General features: G+C 39.9%; 1 protein-coding gene across 1 annotated transcript in view; it reads left to right on the forward strand.

The window, feature by feature from the left end:
* Positions 1 to 569: 569 nt before the first annotated feature.
* The window catches only part of LOC133420842 (astrocytic phosphoprotein PEA-15), a 60963-nt gene continuing 40765 nt past the window's right edge, over positions 570 to 20767 (forward strand). Inside the window, exon 1 of the mRNA XM_061710699.1 lies at positions 570 to 871. The gene's annotated coding sequence lies outside the window, so the exon portion shown is untranslated. The remainder of the gene's footprint in view (positions 872 to 20767) is intronic.

Raw genomic sequence — 20767 nt, forward strand, 5'->3', positions numbered from 1 at the left:
AATATTCCTGGTAAGATTTTGAGTTTTTGCAGTGAGCGAGACTGCATTTGAAAAAGTTCAAATTTTCTTGACCGCACAGATTAGCTACATAGCAGACTTCTGTGATGAGTATTTGCTGGACGTGTTGATTGATTCTCTAGTTAAGTTCTGTGACTCGTAACCTTACCATACCTTAGTTTCCACTGAATTGACGCCACTGCAGCACGCCAGTGTTAATTATTACTATTATTGTTAATATTATTATTATTATTACATCCATTTAAATTATAGTCGTGCTCATATAGCCTAGAAGAAACCTTCTTTCTTCATATTTATTCACTGTGCTTTGTCTCAGAGTGAGACATCGTTTTAAATAGACGATCTCTGAAAGGATCAGACTGGATGTTTAACCGTGACCGAGAGAGAGAGAGAGAGAGAGAGAGAGAGAGAGAGAGAGAGAGAGAGAGAGAGAGAGAGAGAGAGAGAGAGAGAGAGAGAGAGAGAGAGAGAGAGAGAGAGAGAGAGAGAGAGAGAGAGAGAGAGAGGAAAAGGCGTTTCCACGTCTCAGCGCCGGTATCGGAGCAGCGGACTCAGACACACGCGGACGGACGGACGGACGGACGGACGGAGCATCACGACTGCAGATCTGCGTGATCACCAAACTTTGACTGACAGTCCAGCCACACTGCGTCCCGTCCACGGCCCCACTCCCATCCGCGACTAAAAACTACTTTAAACCTCCTAAAGAAAGGGGAACCAGCCGAGGTCGCCGAGGCGGACTTTTCCTCTCTCGCAACGACGTCAGATTCCCAGACTTGAGAGGAAATTATCTCCCCGCACATCCGCGCATCTCTCCCCGTCGGTAGCTGACTCATTTCTCGCTGCGCTCGAGGTGAGTACCTCTTTATTTTCTCCATCTCTCCCTCTCTCTCTCTCTCCATCCTTTTATCCAAGGCTTCCAAACACACAAAACGCTCCCCGGCGGGGGGCTGTTACTTCCAGACACAAGTCCAGAGAGTGCGGTTCATTCATGTGACGCGTCCTCATCCATTCATGGATGCGCGCAGAGAGACGCACGGACACACACAGTCTGCTCCCATATGGAAAAGATATATACAAAACTTATAAGAAGTTTACATCACCTACAGTCAGTACTCGAGTTGTAAAAAATAATCAGGGGGGATTGTGGATTTTATCATATGGGGACATATAATTTGTGCTGAATACAAATAATATAATATATTACAAATAATAGCACTGACCAAAACACCTGCAGAAATACTGCAGGAATGACATAGCAGCAGTTAAATGCAGCCTTCTGTAAGCTTTAAATATCCATGGGCTTACATCAAATACATCAAAACACAACAATAAAAACAGTTTTCTGAACTTATCAATATGACTCTGTCCTTCACAGGATAAGTAAAATGGATCACTGCAAAAACTCAAAATCTTAACAAGAATATTTGTCTTATTTCTAGTTAAAATGTCTCATTTTAGTAAAAAAAAATCTCATTACACTTACAATAAGACTCATCACTGGAAAAAACAAAAATTTTCAGCTGTTTCAAGTAGATTTTCACTTGAAATAAGTAGAAAAATCTGCCAGTGGAACAAGATTTTTTTGCTTAAATAAATCTTGTCCCACTAGCAGATTTTCCTACTTATTTCAAGTGAAAATGTACCTGAAACAGGTGAAAATTGTCACATTTTTCTGGTGATGACTCTAAATGTTGAAATAGCAGTAATACCACATTCATTGATGAAATGACGTAAGGGATGAAAAGGGGGGATGGCAGTTTTACAGGGGGATGATTTTGACTGTTTTTATTTCAGGGGGGATGCCATCCTCCCTCATCCCCCCTCAACTCCAGTACTGCCTACAGTAGTAAATCTTTAGGCTTTACATGTATTGTGTGTCTTATAAGACTTATAAGTCCCATACTATGATAAACTCTTGAAAGTGGCCTCTTTTGCATTCTTTTCATACAAGATAATAAAAAGAATTAAGTATGAATCAAGTAAAAATAATGTATGTGGTTTATAAGGAAATTGAACAGCAAATTATGTTTTCCATACATGTTTCATATAATCTTTGTAGTTTTTAATTATATGTCAGTTTTCAAGACATATGCTTTTCTTATATGGAAACATAACATTATATGCAGGTTTTCTGTATGTAAAGTGTACAAAATTTGCAAGGGAATTATGCTTTTTTTAATGTTTTATATAAGTTTGTTTATGTCATCTAATTAAAATGACTAAAACCAGTATAAAAAACCTATATGAGTATGTAGCATTACATTACTAACATTACTAACATTAACATTACTAACATTACTAACATTACTAACATTACTACATTACTAACTGTTGCAGCTGCAACAGTTTCCTGGCTCAGCCTGGCTCCAAACACATCACCTGAACATGTTTTAGAGGGGAATTTAGTCAATTGGGGAATTTAATTTTTAATAGTTTAAAAAAATATAAGGGAAAAAAGTGGGTTTATTCCAAAGTATGAAATGAAAACTCTTGCCAGTATGATTTTGATTTGAAAGTATCGTTGACCACTTTGTAAAGGGGGGCACGGTATTTACCTGACATGAACCTGTCCTTACTTGACTCTCAGATCAATTGGGGGATTGGTCCGTTCCACGCGCATTGATTAGACTAATTGGATTGGGATTAGTGAGCCTGATGGTGCGCGCGTCTGCGGTGTCTATGGGGGGGATAAGGATCGCTGCAGTTCTTTTGGAGACTAAAATGACACAAACTTTAGTTCAAGGAATGAATTGATAAACCGCTGATGACCACATGTGACTTTTCTCCGGATGGCTGGTGTGTGTGTGTGTGTGTGTGTGTGTGTGTGTGTTTGTGTGTGTGAGAGCGGAGGGGTGGGTTTTTTTATGAATGGATGTGACTGGACATCCAACTGTGTGTGTGTTTGTTTGGGGAGGGGGGGCTTCTCCCACACTGAATGAGTTCATATTGATCTATTGTCTCTTTTTCAGCGCATTGATGGTTGAACTAGATCCATACTTTGTGTTGTTAAAGGCCATGCTCTTTAGTTCTCAAGGAGGGGGATTGCTTCTTCATTTGTAATGTTGTAAATGTTCCAGTCGGATGGTTTGGGCCCACAACATAACCCCAATCCAGTGGGCCAGAAACGAAATCAGGCCCAAACACAGTAATCGTTCTTCTCATCCGCTGGTGGTGACTTCAGTGTCCAAACTATACCAGATCTGTGTTCTGTTTATTTTATTTTCTGCTAGGGCTGTGCGATTAATCGATTTTAAATCTAAATCGGATTTATTAATCAAAATCGATGTTAAAAAAGGAAAATCGGAAAATCGATTTTCCTTTTTTGCAGCTGGCTGCATTACAGACAGAGCTTGTCTAGTCATCTTTGTTTGGTCAAGAAAATTGTAAATGTTGTCACTTTACTAAACTCAATGAGGATTAACAGTATCTTTCAATTACACTTCATTCCCAATAGGGAAATTTGTTTGCTATTTTTCTTTAAAAATAAAGATAAAATATTTGAAACAATTTATTCCATTGTCTTTTGTAGTTTTACCAAAAAAATCGAAATCGAAAATCGGGTTTTCAGAGAAAAAAATCGGGATTTTATTTTTGTTCAAAATCGCCCAGCCCTATTTTCTGCTCAAATGCACGTCCGGCCGAATCCAACAGTTTTGCAGCCCAAAGTGACGACAGCCACCGGCTGCAGCTGAACCCAAGCAGAACCACTACTGATACGCTTATTAAAGCTGGATAAATGTGGTTAGTTTCAGTTCTGACTGTTTTCTGTTGTAGAGTGAGCTCACTCTGCATCCCTGCTCATCCTCATCCCACACACACACATATACATCTGGCACGTTACACCTAAGAGTGCAGCCAAACAGCTGTCACACCATTTCCCATGAGGCTGCATTCCACTCATCCCAGAGCCAGCGTTCCCATGCATTGAGCATGGACTCGTAGAGGACGTGTCTCCAACAAGGTCTTCTGGGTGAACCTGAAGGTCTGGCAGGCGGCGGCGCTGGGATCCAGACCCAGCAGATGGAGGTGGGTCCTCACGAGCGCAGAGGTGCACCGCTGGCTGCATGTGAGCCTTGACTCAGCTTTTTGGGAGCTTGTCTCCTCTCTGTGAAACGCATCGATCTGTGTTGTGGAGCAGAGGGGGGAAACTGGGCAGCGCAGCAGAATGTGCTTCCTCTCGGGTTCACTTCCTCTGTGTGTGTGTGTGTGTGTGTGTGTGTGTGTGTGTGTGTTTTTGGTAACTGCTGCTGCCGCCGCCAGGGGAATGTTTGTGGTCGACTGTTTGCAGGCTCTGAGTCAATCACAATTCTGGGGGAAGATCTGTGTTAAAAGATGGGAAAGAGTCAAAAATAAAAGAAACAGGTCTTGTTTTTTATGTACCGGTATATATTTTTATGACCGTCTCATCCAAGAGCTGGCCAAGCAACCAGTAAATAAATACACCTCAAAACAGACACCTAACCCTGTTCTCAGACCAGCAAACTGTGAAAACAAAGGTTTTATTTAGTGTGAAAGGAAGGATGTCGCTCACCACAGGCTGATGCTGGTGCCGTCACCACATTTTACAGGAGATGAAAGCCTGGAGCTGACAACCGTTACTTCTGCAATCGCATGAAATGAAGAATCGAAACTTTGTTCAGATATAATTGGACTCCCCGACACCTGATCTGCTTCCTCTTCCTTCCTTTGGTTTTGGCTCAAATGCTTCAATGTATCGAACTTCCACTTCATATCGCAGAAGGGATGCCGGGAAAACATGGTCATAATTTCTGTGGGTTTTTTTCTTTCTTTTTTTGCTGTTTTTGCCTTCTTTTAATAGGCAACAATGACACATGATTAAAAAGGTCAGATTCTGGTTGTGTAAAGTGTTCAGATTCAGCCAGGACAGCTGGTTTGCAGCTTTCCCAGTGACAGCTGGAATGGACCCTATTCCCCGGCCCTCCGTACTCTGTCAGGGTTAAAGCAGGTAGAGGAAATCATGAAGTCATTGTTGAGTGATTATATTGCTACTAACTTGTTAAATTTACTTGTATAAAAAGTATTGTAACTACGTGTTTTTATGGAGCATCTTCGATCAAAAGCACTCTCTGCTGCACTTTAGCTCTCAGCGTCAATTAGCTGTTATTCTTAAGCGCCAATCAATCAGATGTTGTGCAAGGTCACAGACAGAGGTCGTCTGCATCAGAGGGGGAAAAAGAGGTTTTCAAGCAAAGTTTTAGTGAGAATTGTTTAAACAGAAATTGCATCCATTGATTGGCCGGGCCTATAAGTGGTCGACCTTTAAAATGAACCTAACCAATGTTGGGGTTGATTATTGAAAGTGGAAGGAAAGTCTCAAATTTACATTTAGTTTATTACAGCTTAGTGTATTTAAGGGGATAAAAATCAATGTAGCATCTGCGATGTCACCTACTGGTTATAAAGCATCCCGTTTGTCATTTTTTCTGTCACCATCTGGAGATTTTGGAGCCAAAAGTGATATTAAAAAGGGATTAAATCCCCATTTAACTTGTTTCTGCCCCGGCTTGTGATTATATAAACTAGACTTTAAATCACCAAGTTACCTGGAAGTGTTGTCAGGAGGACGTGACTTGAAAACGCCGTTATATCATCTTGCATCTATAGCCCGTCCTGCAATCCGCCGCGGGAGACACTGAAAGCTCTGGCATCTGATATTTACCAGAATCAAGTGTCGGCCTGATCTGACAACAGAGCATGACAGCACAGCAGACGAGGCAATTAAGATCACATCCTGCTGGAAAAGCAACACAAATCAGTGAGCTCCCAAAGCGTGGAGTCGGATATCGAAGAAAACAACTTGTGTTGTCGGTAAACGAGGCCCTCCGTCAGCATGACAGCGACGGGTCCTCTGACGGGCCTCCTGGCTCGCGGTGAACACACCTGCATCGGTGCCGGACAGCTGTTTTGTTTGGTTTTTCTTTCTTTTTTTTAATTTCAAACCACGTTTGCTCCCAGTTAGGGCTGGGCGATATATCGAGATTTTAATATATATCAATATATTTTCAAACACGATATGGTACGAGACAATATCGTTTATATCGATTTAAATTTTTTTTTATTTTTTTTTATTTTTATTTTTTTTACTTTTAAAAAAAAAAATGATATAGCTTATTTTCTGACAAATTGACTTGAATGTTTTATTTGAGATTTGCACACATTTTTTGTTATTTGCACAACTGTCAACCTCAGTGGAAAAGTCTGCCTGTTACTGTCTACATTGTATTAATTGCACAGTGTATTTTAATTTAATTGTTATGCAGGAAAGGGATATTTGTTTTATTTTATTCAAGAAGCATTTTTATTCTATATATGCAGGCAGTTTATTTTTATTTCATTTGTTTTATACATTTTGATATTGTGCAGACCTCTGTTAATAAAGGAACCTGTGTGACATTTGGCACGAGGCATTGTATTAAAACTGACTGTTTTTTTAAGGGTTTGCCTCAGAAAAAAAGAAGCTAACAGAGATGCTATGCTATAATGCTTTGGGGGAAACCCCAATTAAGGCACAGAAAAAATATCGAGATATATATCGAGTATCGCCATTTAGCTAAAAAATATCGAGATATGACTTTTGGTCCATATCGCCCAGCCCTACTCCCAGTGAAACCCGGCGTTACGGAGGGTTGGTGTCATTGCGGCTCGTTACATCACTGCCTGTAATCTGCTGCACAGCTGCTCGCTTGCATCGCTCCCGCCGCCCGCTGCACTCAGATCTGCTCCAACCATTTGCAGATTAAGCTGCCGGAGCAGATGCCACTTTCTGGCTCCGATGGAAATGTTCCAGCGGACCAACAGCACATGTTGAACATGTAGAAAACATATGACGTTTCCTGCTAAATTTGCTCTGGAACGCTTACACTCGCAGAGACGCTTTGGGAAACTGCTCCATTAAATAAGTCTAATACTCGGGCTGTGCTTCTCTGACGTGAACTAGATGTTTGTTTGTCTCAGTGCTGTTCTGTAAATCAGTGACATGCTACACGGTCCACTTGAAAAGACTGACTAATTGTTTTGAAGAATGTGTTCAGCATTCTTGCCTGGCTTGTGGCTGAACTTCCTCTGAATCACTGGGTGCTTTTGTTACTCACTCAAACGCGTTTGTTTGCCACCATTTCTGTCAATAAACCATCTCTTTAGGTTAATTCAGCCAGCGCTGGACTCAGCTCCGTAGAAAGCTGATGTTTGTCATCACACATGACGATCAGCTTGGAGGTAAACTCCGAGGGCTCATTCGTGTCTCCGAGCCGGCGCAGGCCGGAGGACTCTGATGGTTCAGGCAGCACAGATGTGCTCGTATGTAGTCCTCCAACAAAGGATACTCGTACTTTGAGATAGGGCTGGGGATTGATTCAAATGTCAAGAATCGATTCGATTCCGATTCTTAAGATTCAGAATCGATTATCAAGATTCGATTCCGATATTGATTTGGGTTAGTGTTATTAAAACTGTTTTTTGATCTGTTGCATGAATTATATGACTGTAGTTATGCAAAATATTACTACTAGTATTATATTGAGATTAAACAGCAAGTATTGGCAGCTAATGATGCTGTAAGGACCAATCAGCTCCCAGAATGCTGATAGAACTGCTTTCAGAAACATCGTGTGGGTCAGAATTACCAAACAGATCCAGGGTTTGTTCCATTTTCTGTCTATTTTGGTTTTTAATTTTTGAGCATTTGGTTTTTAGCATTTTTTGCAAATGTAACCCCAAGACGGTATATAAAGTAATGAAATATAGACAATTTATGCAATTATAACCTTTAATGTTTTCATACCTTTAAACATATTTAAAGGCAAAAACATGGCACCAGTTATTCTCGTGTCCAACAAAACATTCCTTTTTTGGGGATAAACAAAAAAATAACCAAAAGTTGTAATGTAAAAAAAATACATAAATAAATAAAATAAAAAAAAATAAATAAAAAAAAAAACAAAAAATTTAAAAAAAATCGATCTTTAGACATATGAATCGATTTTTAGGAATTAATATGAGAATCGATTTAGAATTGGGAAATCGATTTTTTCAACACAGGTCTACTTTGAGATTTAGGTAAGGATCCTGATTGTGATAGATTTTTTTCCCCCTACTAATCAGCATTTCTTGCAGTGCAGCAGAAAAACCACAGACATGATTTATAGTGGACAAATATTACTTGATGGATCTGCAGTCATTTGAAAATGATGTCTCAGCATCCACGTTTTGGGTTAAATAAAGTTTGTGTTTCACCAGAGTGTATTGATATGAATCCCTGGAAATGTTACTGAAGCCTTGTGTAGTGTAACATCCACCTCTGGAGCTGTCTGACGCCTGTCCTTAAGTTGCCATGGCAACAGTAAACAGAGAAATAATCAGGCTGGCCTGTTTCTTTTTTTTTTTTTTTTTTTTAATATCTTTTTATTTCACAATAATTTTCACAATTTACATTTTCACATGCATGATTTCTATTATACCCTCATTCCTACCCTCCCCATAATTACCCTAGGGAAAAAAAAAAAAAAACATTAAGGGAGAACAAAATTAAATAAATATTTAAAAAAAAAAAAATAAAGAATAAAAATAAAAAAATATATAGTAGCAGCAACAGCGATATATCAAACTATATATATATATATATCCATATATACATACAAACATACATACCTATAAGGCACAAGTTCGAAAACAAAATAAAGACACTCATTGGTCCCCTTTGGAAAAATTATCCAGTTTTGAGAGTAATGGGAACCAAAATTCTTGAAAAATATGAGCACGGTTGTATTTTTCTAAAGTTAATTTTTCCAATGGTAAAAAAACTGAAATTTGATCCAAAAAAAACTTGAAAGTTGGAGGGGAATCATCTTTCCAAAGTAAAAGTATGCATTTCTTGGCGAAGTATGTGATCATAATTAATATCCTGGTTTTTTTCCGGTCTAACTGAAGATCCAGTGTGTCGTTTAATAAATACAAATTGGAACTTAAATCAAAATTAATTTCTAATACTGATTGTGTGAAGGAATGAATTGATTTCCAGAAACTTATTAAAATATCACATTCCCAAAACATATGTACAAATGTTCCATCGATTTTTTTGCATCTTGGACATTTTGAAGAGATATCGTTTGAAATTTTGTGCATTTTAATTGGAGTTAAATAAAATTTGTGAATAAATTTAAAATTAGCCTCTTTAATTTTATTACTAGTAAAAGGAAAATTTATATTTTCACATATATTTAACCACGTGTTTTCTTCAAAGACCATCCCCAACTCCTTCTCCCATATCTTCACTAAAGTTTGGAAAGATGACAAACCTCCTTGTGATAAAATATTATAAAATTCACTGATCTTTCCTTTAATTGTGTCTGAAGTTATAAATATGTCCTCTATTTCAGATAGTCCAAGTCGAATTTTATTTGCTTTGATAAGTGATTGAACAATGCTCCGTATTTGTAAATATTTAAAAAAATGTTTGTCAGGGATGTTGTATTCTGATTTTAAGTCAATGAATGATTTTAATTGCATGTTCAAATTAAATAAATCCTTAAACTGTTTTAAACCAGAGTTTGCCCATTCACCTATGTTGATATGTTTGATATTCAGATCTGGATTTTGATAAATGGTGGAATGAATTGAAGTGCAGGTGGTAATACTGTTTTTTTTCCTACAATCCCTCCATGCTAACAGGGTATTAAAAACAGAGAAACATTTGTCTATGTTTTTTTATTTTTTCAAACTTATTCATAAAAATAAGAGAGACCAGTGGCAGGGGTTCGAAAAACTTTGCCTCCATTTGGACCCACCGAGACTCTTGTCTCCCCAATGCCCAAGATACCAGATTCCTTAACTGGGCTGCCCAAAAATAATATTGGAGATTGGGGAGGCCAAGACCTCCCATGGATTCTGGTTTCATTAGGGTCATTAGACTGATCCTAGGTTTTTTATTGCCCCAAATGAATTTTGAGATGCCGCTATTTAATGGTTTAAAGAACTCCACAGGCTGGCCTGTTTCTGATGGCCCTGGGCTGCTTTCTCCATGTGGGACTAAGCGCTGTCGAGTTTGTGGAAATTTCTCCCAAAAAATATCGTCAGTCATTGTAGCCGCCGCAGCTGCCAGGACTCTGCCGGGAATAAGACGGAGCAGAAGGAAAAGAAGAGAAGAAGAAGTCACGGAAGTATGGAGATGTGCATTCATGCAGGATTGAATGAGATGTTTCCAGATATTTACTTTACGAATTACAGACAAGCTGCATTCACACTGGATTCCTATCCGACATCCTGGCAGTTGCTTCAAATTCCCGCCGGTCAGCTCATGCTAGTCGAGCATCTGTTCCAGGTGTTTCCACAGGTGCCCCCTGGTGGCAGCCTCGTGTTATTGCAAGGAAAAGTTCGCTTCTAAAGCGTTTCAGCGCAAGTTGAAGAAATATTTTTCTTTTTATTCATTTATTTTTTTCTTAAGCGATCTGAGATTATAGTTGTTCCTTATGAATAGAAATTAAAAGTGAACGACGACGACCAAAGTGCAGATAGTTGGAGCTGAGACTTCAGGAAACCTTAAGGGCCTGACGTCTCAGTCTCAGTCATCTGGGTCACTGACAGTGATCCTGCGAGCAGGACTGAATTCGTGTGGGCAAGAGTGAAACCAACACCAAGAGCCAAGCTTACCGCCCCCACTCAAATAAAAATGTCCATAACAAACACATTTTTTATTGTGTTGAACTTACAAAGAACACTGGACGCCCCAGGCAAACAGGAAGTTATCACCACATGTTGTGATTTTTCTAAATGTATTTATTTATTCATTGTTATTTTCTTTTTTTAAGTACTTTGTTTCCCCGGTGCTTATGTTCAGATTCTATCAGGTTGGTTTTTGTGATGAGAATCCAATGCATTCTTAGATAAATATATTTTTCATTTGATTATGTAGAATTTCCCTTTAAATTAGCATCGTGCTCCTTGAGTAGAGCATCAAGTGGGCAGCCAGTTGACATTTATCATGCGTTTCCCTTAAAGCAGGGATTTCCCCTAATGCAGTGTGCATCTGAAGCATGTGCAATGATTTATTTTAAATTCCCCAAAGCCACAGAGGTTAAGCCTATCCCTCTCAGGCTGCAGCCATGACACACACACGTTTAATCTCTCCAGCAACTGTTGGCTTGTGCAGCTGGTTGGTTACTGTCCTGCAAATGAAGCTCTTAAAGAACGAGCTCCTCTTTCTCAGTTGCTGATCTTCATCGTCGACTCCGGAGGTGGAGCTCAGTCTGCCAGCGTGGCGGCAAGGGTGAAAGTACAGCCACGTGTCATAATCAGTTCTAGTAATTACTGTGGATGGAGGGAACAACACAGAAGGGGGAGATGGCGGCGTTAACGCGGCCGTGGAAACGTTTCGTAAGACCAATTCGGTGGTGTTTCAGGGTGGCCAGAATAGTGGATGAAATGATCCACTCTCACACACACACACACACACACACACACACACACACACACACACACACACACACACACACACATGCCCGAATGCAGCTCATCTAAGCCCACACAGATGAGACTGAAGCCCACAAATAGCAATAGTGCCGATCGACTGAAGCGCACACATGCATGCACACGTGGGCATGCATGAATGCACTCATTCATTGTGTTTTTAAATGCATACGGTTTAATTTGGGCCGCTCCGCTCCGTCCGTGGGCATAATCCACTCTGCTGCTCCACTCCCAATGAAATGCCTCAGTGGGCCCGATTGGATTTGATGACACTTGATCCATTTGCAGCAGGAAGGGAGGGAGGCATGTGTGTGTGCGTGTGTGTCTCAGGTGTTGCAGGATATGTTTTCTGACTTCCTGCTTCCCTCTCAACATCAAGGTTAATCACCTAATTGACTGTGAAGAAGTCCCTGCATCCAAATGTGTTTCACCCTCATCTGTCAGCGCGCGTCTGGACTGTCAATGTGCTGTTTGATTAACGTCGGCGTCCAGGAGGAAACATCCTGGATCTCAATTTACTGAAGTCAGACGCTTAACTAAAGCAATTGAGTCCCCCTGTAGAGCTATTAATCTAATGTGTTTGACACGGCGGTCTCTACGTCCACCTGCACGACATCCTGGTGGGATATTTGGATGCAAAATCACAAATGATCCTAACAATGATTTTTACCGTACTTTCCATTAGGGATGGGCGGTATGGACTAAAAAATGTATCACGATTATTTCTGGCATTTATCCCCATAACGATAAAAATGACGATAAAAAAAATACCAATTCAACTCCACCTTTTTAACTATGAATCTATCACGCTCTCAGATCCGCCATGTTTGTCATCAACGGGAATTTATCTTTCTTTCTTTCTTTCTTTCTTTCTTTCTTTCTTTCTTTCTTTCTTTCTTTCTTTCTTTCTTTCTTTCTTTCTTTCTTTCTTTCTTTCTTTCTTTCCTTCCTCCTTTCCTCCTGCTCTTTCCTTCCTTCTTCCCTTCCTCTTTTCCTCTTTTCTCCCTTCCTTCCTCCTTTCCTTGTTTTCTCCCTTCCTTCTCCCCTTCCCTTCCTTCCTTCCTTCCTTCCTTCCTTCCTTCCTTCCTTCCTTCCTTCCTTCCTTCCTTCCTTCCTTCCTTCCTTCCTTCCTTCCTTCCTTCCTTCCTTCCTTCCTTCCTTCCTTCCTTCCTTCCTTTCTTCCTTCTTTTTTTCCCCTTCCTTCCTTCCTCCTGCTCTCTCCTTCCTTCTTCTTTTCCTCTTTCCTTCCTTCCTTCCTTCCTTCCTTCCTTCCTTCCTTCCTTCCTTCCTTCCTTCCTTCCTTCCTTCCTTCCTTCCTTCCTTCCTTCCTTCCTTCCTTCCTTCCTTCCTTCCTTCCTTCCTTCCTTCCAAAAATCAGCTTTACACAAAAACATCATCAACGGGAATTTATCATTTTTACCGCGACATGACAAATTCTTATCGTGAGGAATTTTTTGACGGTTTATCGTGAACAGTAAAATATCACCCATTCCTACTTTCCATGCATCCACTGGATGGATGGATGGATGGATGGATGGATGGATGGATCACTTCATGTGCTCTTCTCTTGCTCCTCCCCAGCATTCATCTCAACAGCCACTCAGGAGAAAATCAGGACAAAAGTGTCCCGACATTTTGCAGAAAGTCCCTCATGTTCATGGTTGAAAATGGTCTGAAATATGTCGCTATCGAGAGGATGTGATGCTTTAGGTTTGTTTAGCACATGCATGTGCACAAGTCATAGTTACTTAGTTCTTAGTTATTGTTTTTTACCTATTCCTCAGGTTTTTTTCTCATTAAACAAGCCAGAAGAGTTAAAATTATACATTTTAGAGGTGTTAAACCTTTATGATTAAGTTATTTTCCCCACCGTTATTCCTTCAGTAGCCAACACTTAACTCTTGCAGGAGTTGTTTATTTCAGGAGCAGATGGTCCGTGGTGGCGTGCTTGTTATCTCCATGTCCTGTATTTGTTGTGTCTTTGCAGTATTTTTGTGCTGAGCTAACCTTCCCACAGGCAGGTTGACGCTTCCCAAGCTTGCCACATTCAGCAACTTCTTAATCTTGCACCTCTGCAAAAGTTGCTGGAAGTATTTCACAAATTGTCAGATGATTTTTGTTGCAAACCAGGTCTCCAAAACGAGCCAAATTTTTTGTTATTATTACCGATTTTGAATTTTCATTCTCTCTTAGACATAATTAAAAAAAGAAAAAAGAATGAAGACAAATGGAATTTGATTAAAAAAACATCTTAACCTACAATAACCCTGTGTGTGTCAGTATGTTTGTGAGAAGAGCTAAGTTTCTGGCCGGTCATTACTTGCTCCAGACGAGGAGTCGGCGTGCAGCAACAGAGAATCTGGCGGCTCCCGTTGGGGGTCTGGACGCGTTTGCACTTCTTCATCTGCTCATTGAGAGATGATGTATGTGTGTGTGTTCATGTGCACTGAAGAAGTTTGTGGTGTGGGTGGAGAAGACGGGCCTGTAACAGTTGCACTGATGAGCCACGATGGCCCTGATCAGACACTTGGTGTTGCTGAGATGATTCGGAGCTGTTGTCTCTTCTTCTCACATCGGCCTGAGGTGGACGTGATGAACACCAAAGGGCTTCTTCGCTTCATCTGAGTTAAATTCACTTCAATTCAGTTTGTTTATTAAGCGCCAATTATGATAAATGTCATATCAAGGCTCCTGGGGTAAATGAGATGAGTCCAAGTCCAGTTGATTGCAATCCAGTCCAATTATAATTCAAATAAATCCGAGTTATTTTCAATCCAAAAACACTAAACGTTTCAAGGGATATTTTACCAAGAACAACAACAAACATACAGTATTTCATGGACTCTTTAATTTACTTTTCCACACAGAGGCCTCAGCTGGTACATCACGTCTCCAGACGAGCCGTCAGCTCTCAATGTTTTGAATTCAGGTCTTAAATCTACATCCGGCACCAGAAGACATGATGTTCTATGTAAAAGATTGCAACAGCTCTGGTGCCGAGCTTAACCCATGAAGATAACCTAAGATACGAGGACAAGTTGATGCAGGGTGGTGGAGAAGTTGGCTGAGACAAACCTTTTCTTTAAAACAAGACGCTACTACACGTTGTTGCTGTATTTGTTTTTAAACCAAGATGGCAGAGCTGATATGTCCTGATTATGGCTAACGTACCACTGCACCAGCTTCTGCAAGCCCACATGTTTTACTAAAAGATGTCAAATTACTGCAGACTTGAATTCTGTTCATTTGAGAAACATTCATGTAAACTACAAAACTACAAAGGGAACTGGTGAGTCAAACAAACTGAGTTTTAGTGATTTCATCCATAAAACCCCTGAGTCTCACGCTCACAGCCCGAGGATCATTATAACAGTCAAAGAGGAAGCATGACCTCTGACCTGTGACATTCATGCATCAGGGCAGGAGTTAAAAAAAACAAAACATTTGCTCTTTAACATGTATAAAGAAAAATTGCTGCATATACTTATTCAAAAAGGCAAAATGTTTATTTTGGAGCGAGTCCAAATCAGCATCTACACTTCAAAACAACCCTCTCAAAAAAGAAAAAAAAAACTCAAATACTCATCCTAGAAACACTCGACCTTGCTCCTATCAGAGAGATGTTGCCGAGCGCTCCAACTGAGTCCTTCATGTCGTTCTCTGTCGCTCTTGAACAGCATTCTTCCCCTTGTGCGGCTGTTAAGGTGGTAATAAAGCCCCTTTTTATTGATATCTGTTAGTATTACACATAGTTCCTTAAATCCTATAAGAGGGGTTTTTATTTCTTTCTTTCTTTGTGGATATGTTTTTCACAACGTAGGATTTGGAGCAACGCATGGAGAGAGTTATAACTGCCAGAGTGAGACGTTTAAGTGTATCGTTTAGGTCACTGTTACTGCTCCTTTCTGCTCGTTTGGTGTCATGAATGTGCGTTCAGGATGGTTCAGTTTGGGTGGTTTAAAAAAAAAAAGAAAAGAAAAGAAAAGAGAGCCTTAGGAATCAGGTTAACTTCCTCGCCACTTGGATGAAAAATTAATGCGCACATGCAGAGAGCTTCCACTCAAATGCAAGGCAGGCGTCACACTTGCTCCATGTTGTTTATGTAACCCTCTGGGGACCTGTGTACCCACATAGTGTTATCGCAGATTTCACTAATGCATCGTACCATTAAACAAAGACCCAACCGGAGGCTCTTACGTAATGCTTTTTAACTGAGCTTTTTTGGGAGAGGCTGCAGATGAAGTCGCCGACGAGCAGCAGCTCGAGCGACGTCTGCTCTTGCTGTCGTCGTCCGGTTCCACCTTAAAAAGACATCGTCCCTTTGTTGGTGACCCTGTCAGGGGTCATTTTCTTTACTCTGGTCAGCTCTTTGTTTACTGGATATTTATTCAAAGTGGTATTTTACAAGTTGAAGTATAATTAGCATGTTTAAAAGTAAAATACAAGAAATTGTACGGATAGGAAAAAGTATTGTAACCATCCGTGACATTGAATTTATGAGTGTTTCCATTTTGCTCTCCAGCTTCTGCCAAACTCTCTGCTGGTTTAACTTCACCAAATATAATCTATGTAAAGTAAAAAAAAAAAGTCTGAAACACAAATACAGCATTGTGTAACCGTGGAGACTAGCTGGCAAGGCATCGAGGGTTTTCTGGATCTTTCGGATTTAAACATTGCCGTTACAGTAATGATTGATTGATTGAATGATTGATTGATTGATTGATTTAATACACACTTAACAGATATTATTGGTAGTGATACACCGAAATGAAAATTTGTTGCCGAAACCGAAACCGAAAATAATAATAAACACTTGGCCGAATACCGAACAATACCGAACATGGTTCTTCGCAGTTTTTCATTTATTTTGCCAATTTTTTCACCATTGAATAAATCAAATAAATTTGATTTAGGCATGCTTTTCAAAAGAAAAAAATCTTTTACAAAATTACAAGGTAGAAAATATTTATTGAACATAAAAAACTGAACATTTTTTAATTTCCCACCATTATGTTGTTTTGGTTCCACCTCCTGGTGAATGTTAGGTAAAATTCTTATGTGGTTACTTTTTGGTTGGCCAACGATTTATGTTTGTGGTGCGCAATAGTTACGGGAGCGGCCAGTCTATTTCCTTATATTACAACGCCGTTATTAATTGTTCGTTTTTTTCCCCACTTATTCCACCGAACACCGAAAGTGTTTTTTGCCATTTTCGGCCGAACAATTTCGGTTACCGAACAATTTCGGTTACCGAACAATCGGTGCATCACTAATTATTGGTAAGATATTTGTTTGAGTGTTGACATTTGTCTTGGCTTTGACGTTGGTCTCAGGTCTGTCAGAAAAGTCTGACTCGGCCTCGGCTCTGTGTTTTCAGAAGCTGGAACTGACACACTGGACATGGTGAGGTGTTACGAGAGCGGCAGCACCTTGCGTAGTGGCACCATGTCACGTGATGAAAGGGAGGCAGAGTTAATAGTAGTGGACACCACAGTTGATGTCCATCTGAAGACAACACGTTCAAAACAGTGAAGACGCTGGACGACGACAGGAAGCAGCAAGTTTGTCTGAGTGAAGTTAGAGATGGAACAATTGGGGTTCAGTTTGCTGATTTCCAAAATTTTGTAAATCCATTACAGATTTTGGTTGATTGTGATTCTCTTTCTTAGAACTGAATCAATCGTATACATGAACTTAACCCTCGATAGTCGATAGCAGAGGCTGCAGGGCGTGTGGGCTACCAGCTTTGTCGTTAGCCTCCTAACGTGTGAAAGCCTCAGAACATTGACGTCCTGCAGGATGATGTCGTTTAAAGTTGTGTTTGTCATTTCAGATGTTTTGATTGTGGCCGTTTCATAAGATATTTTCTGCTTTGCTGCCTGCTCAAATGACTCTCTCTGCTAACGTGAACCTCAACGGTGTGCCCTCGGTGGGCCCCAAAGTGTCTTCATCATTGTGATGTTATTACTGATGTTAAAATGTGACTTTTCTCAGTACTGTAAGGATCCCAGCTGAAGCATTTACTGTCTCTCAGCCCCCAAATAAATAAATAGTTAAATGTTGGACAAAAATGGTCCAACTGCAATCACCAGCCAACCAGTTGGAGCATCTCTAACATACAGGGTCAATATGGCATGCTTTTATAGTCCACTGATGCTTAAAATGTTTCATAACTTTTACCAGTTTATTTATTTAAGTGATTTACTTGTGCAGTGTAGATACCTTTGAGCAGCTTTGGTATTAATATTATTATCAATCATCATTACTCTAAATGACAATGTGGAATTTCAAGTAGTGTCACCTGAAATGTCCCCTAATAATCCTTGAACTTTGTGTTTTTAAAAGCCACTCAGAACGACTTCAAAGGAAAGTTTAGTTGCACATCAACTCGAGGTTTGGAGGCTTTACATTCTCAAGCAAGTGCCCTCTGACGAGTAACTTACCCAATATTGGTGAGCCAAGCGAGAGCGAAGGAGTAAATCAGTTTCAAAACAGAAGCAGCACATAAATTAACATCTTCAGTTGGTTAATCACAGCTGAAGTGACCTTTAAGCTGATCTTGAACATGGAGCTCAATATTTGAGCTGCCTAATCGACTCCGCTTCACTCTGCGTGGACGCCATCGCTACAAACAACCTTTAAGTCGCCACAGCCGCGCTCTGTGGCACGGATACCACGCGGCTCTCTGTAGTCTGGAGGACGCTGTCGCTCAGCAAAGTCACTCCATACATCCAGTGCAATATAATCCCTATAAGTGCAAATTTAAACTTAACTTATTTATACCTTATTTATACTTAGTGCAATACTGTCACTTAACACTTTATCCTACTCTCTGTAAAGTCTGTATCTTGTGTCTTTCCTACCTGATATAGAATAGAATAGAATAGAAAGCCTTTATTATCATTATAATGGTACAATGAGATTAGGCAGCAGCTCCGTAAAAGTGCACACGTGTAAAGACTACAGTATGTAAAACAAAGACTATGTAAACAACAGAATAAGAAACAGGATACATAAATATACAGCATATACACTATGAAAATGAATGAATGAGAGAATAATGCACATGAATGAGTGAAAGAATATTGCACTTGAAAGGATGAAAGAATATTGCACGTAAATGGATGAAGAATAATGCACAGTATGAGGTTGCTAGGGGTGTAACAATATATCGTGCCACGAAATTTCGCGATACAAAAACGTCACGAAACGTGTCGTGGAGGTGACAAAGTGTATCGCGATATTGGGTTATTAATATTAATCTATTGTGTTGACTAGAAACGCGCATCTGACCGCGACCGCGCCTCAACCCGCAGACCAAAATCTTACTCCGCTCAGAAGAAACTAGTCCCGTTTTGCGGTCCCGTTTTGAGCTCTGAACTTTTACTTATGTAAGGCTGGTGTAGAGTTAAGCCTTACCTTATTAAATTAAACCTTTTTGGGGTCGTGAGTAGGATAAACACGGGACAACTTCTGCGTGAGTTCCAGTGTACTTTAATGTCCGCTCAACAGTGTAGGGTTTTAGAACTTCAACACAGCACCTAGTGCCGTACTGTGGCGTATCACTCCGCCCAATCTAAAACAGACTAATCACTACAGATAAACTGACTAGTGTCATTATAGTCTCTGATTTACAGAATATATTTATAAAATAATGAACCCTGAATTACCAAACTAACCTTCTTAACAAAAATAAATCTCCTCTTACACTTATAAGGTGAGCATGAATCAATATTTTTTATGATGTAAAATTGTATGTATTTATTTACTTTTATTTATTTATTTAATTTTAGTTGTTAAATTTCTGGAAAAGAAAAAAGTCAAATCATACATGAGAGAAACTAGTTTGTGGCAAAAAAATATTTTTACTTGTATGAAACTGAAGATGCATCATGCAAACCTGACATTTACTTTTAGTTCAGTTTGTGGAAAATGGTTGGCCTGGCTTTCTCTTTAAAACTTAAACAGTTATAAAGCATTACAAACTGTAACAATAGGACAAACACACAGCATTTTTTTGTATTTTGTGTCTTTCAAATAAAAGACAATTTTTCCAGTCATATGTTCCTCATTCAAGGTTGTTAAAAAAATACTGCTATAATATCGTATCGTATCGTTATCGTGACCTCAATATCGTGTATCGTACCGTATCGTGAGATTAGTGTATCGTTACATCCCTAGAGGTAGCTTATATGTCTTTGTGTTGTACAATGTGTGGCTTCGTCATGTGACTGTATGTTAGTCTCTTTTTTCAGCTGTAATTTCATTTTGTCCTGATACAGTGACAAATAAAGGTATCTATCTGTCTATCTATCTCGCTGGAGAATTAACAGGAAAAGCAAAGAAAAAGCTGAATGTCACGATGGGATCGATGATAATGAAAGCTCAGGTTGAGTGAGAAAACGGCAAGTAAAGGACGATAACCCTTCTGTTCTCTCACAGCCTCTCGTGCAACATTACAAAAATATGTTACAGCACAATAGGGACTTTACTGTGTGTATTATATAAGCAGTAATTAAGTTTAAACAATTATAGGGATGAAAGTTACATTTCAGCCAAGCAGATAATCACAGCAAGGAGACCAAAATGAGAGCTTCACTGGTTGCTAAGGCTGTTTCTGTGGTTACCAAGGAACTAATTAGCCATTAGCCGTACTATTGCTACTATTATTTATGGTCATCAACATAAGACTGGGGTTGATTTGAAAGCAGCAGTTTACTGGAGGTTATTCCTTGGTGTTTTGCTGTGATGGCTATGTGACTGTTCCTAATGTAACATTAATTAATGGGGCATCTAATGAAAAAAGCTTCCTCTACATGCGTTCAGTAATATAAAAGACTTCCATTTCCTTTCAATCAACAAGTTGCAGGCACATAGATGACGCTTCACTCCGCTGCAGTTATTAGGATCGGTAATGTAGAGGAGAGGCAGCAGGACCGAACGCGGAGTCTCGCTGCAAATTCATCTGGTATTTGGTTATTACAGAAATCCATAACCGTGATGTGGAGAAGCAATGAAAGAAGCGACGGTGAAGCGTGGCAGTTAGCTCCTCCAACGGCCGCCCCAGGCGGGGCGTTGAGCCCAGTTTCGTTTTCTCTGAACACCACATACCTTCCTCCCTGCAACCACAGTGCTTAATCCACTAATGGAGACACGGAGGGGTGGGGGGGTCCAGGTGAGGCGGAGCCAGGGAGGTGCAGAGAAAGAGGGGAGGCAGGGTACTCAGAAATGTTGAGCCCCACCTGGAGTCTGAAACAGCGATCAA

This window comes from Cololabis saira, chromosome 20 (genome assembly GCF_033807715.1).
Source record: "Cololabis saira isolate AMF1-May2022 chromosome 20, fColSai1.1, whole genome shotgun sequence".
Taxonomy (NCBI): domain Eukaryota; kingdom Metazoa; phylum Chordata; class Actinopteri; order Beloniformes; family Belonidae; genus Cololabis; species Cololabis saira.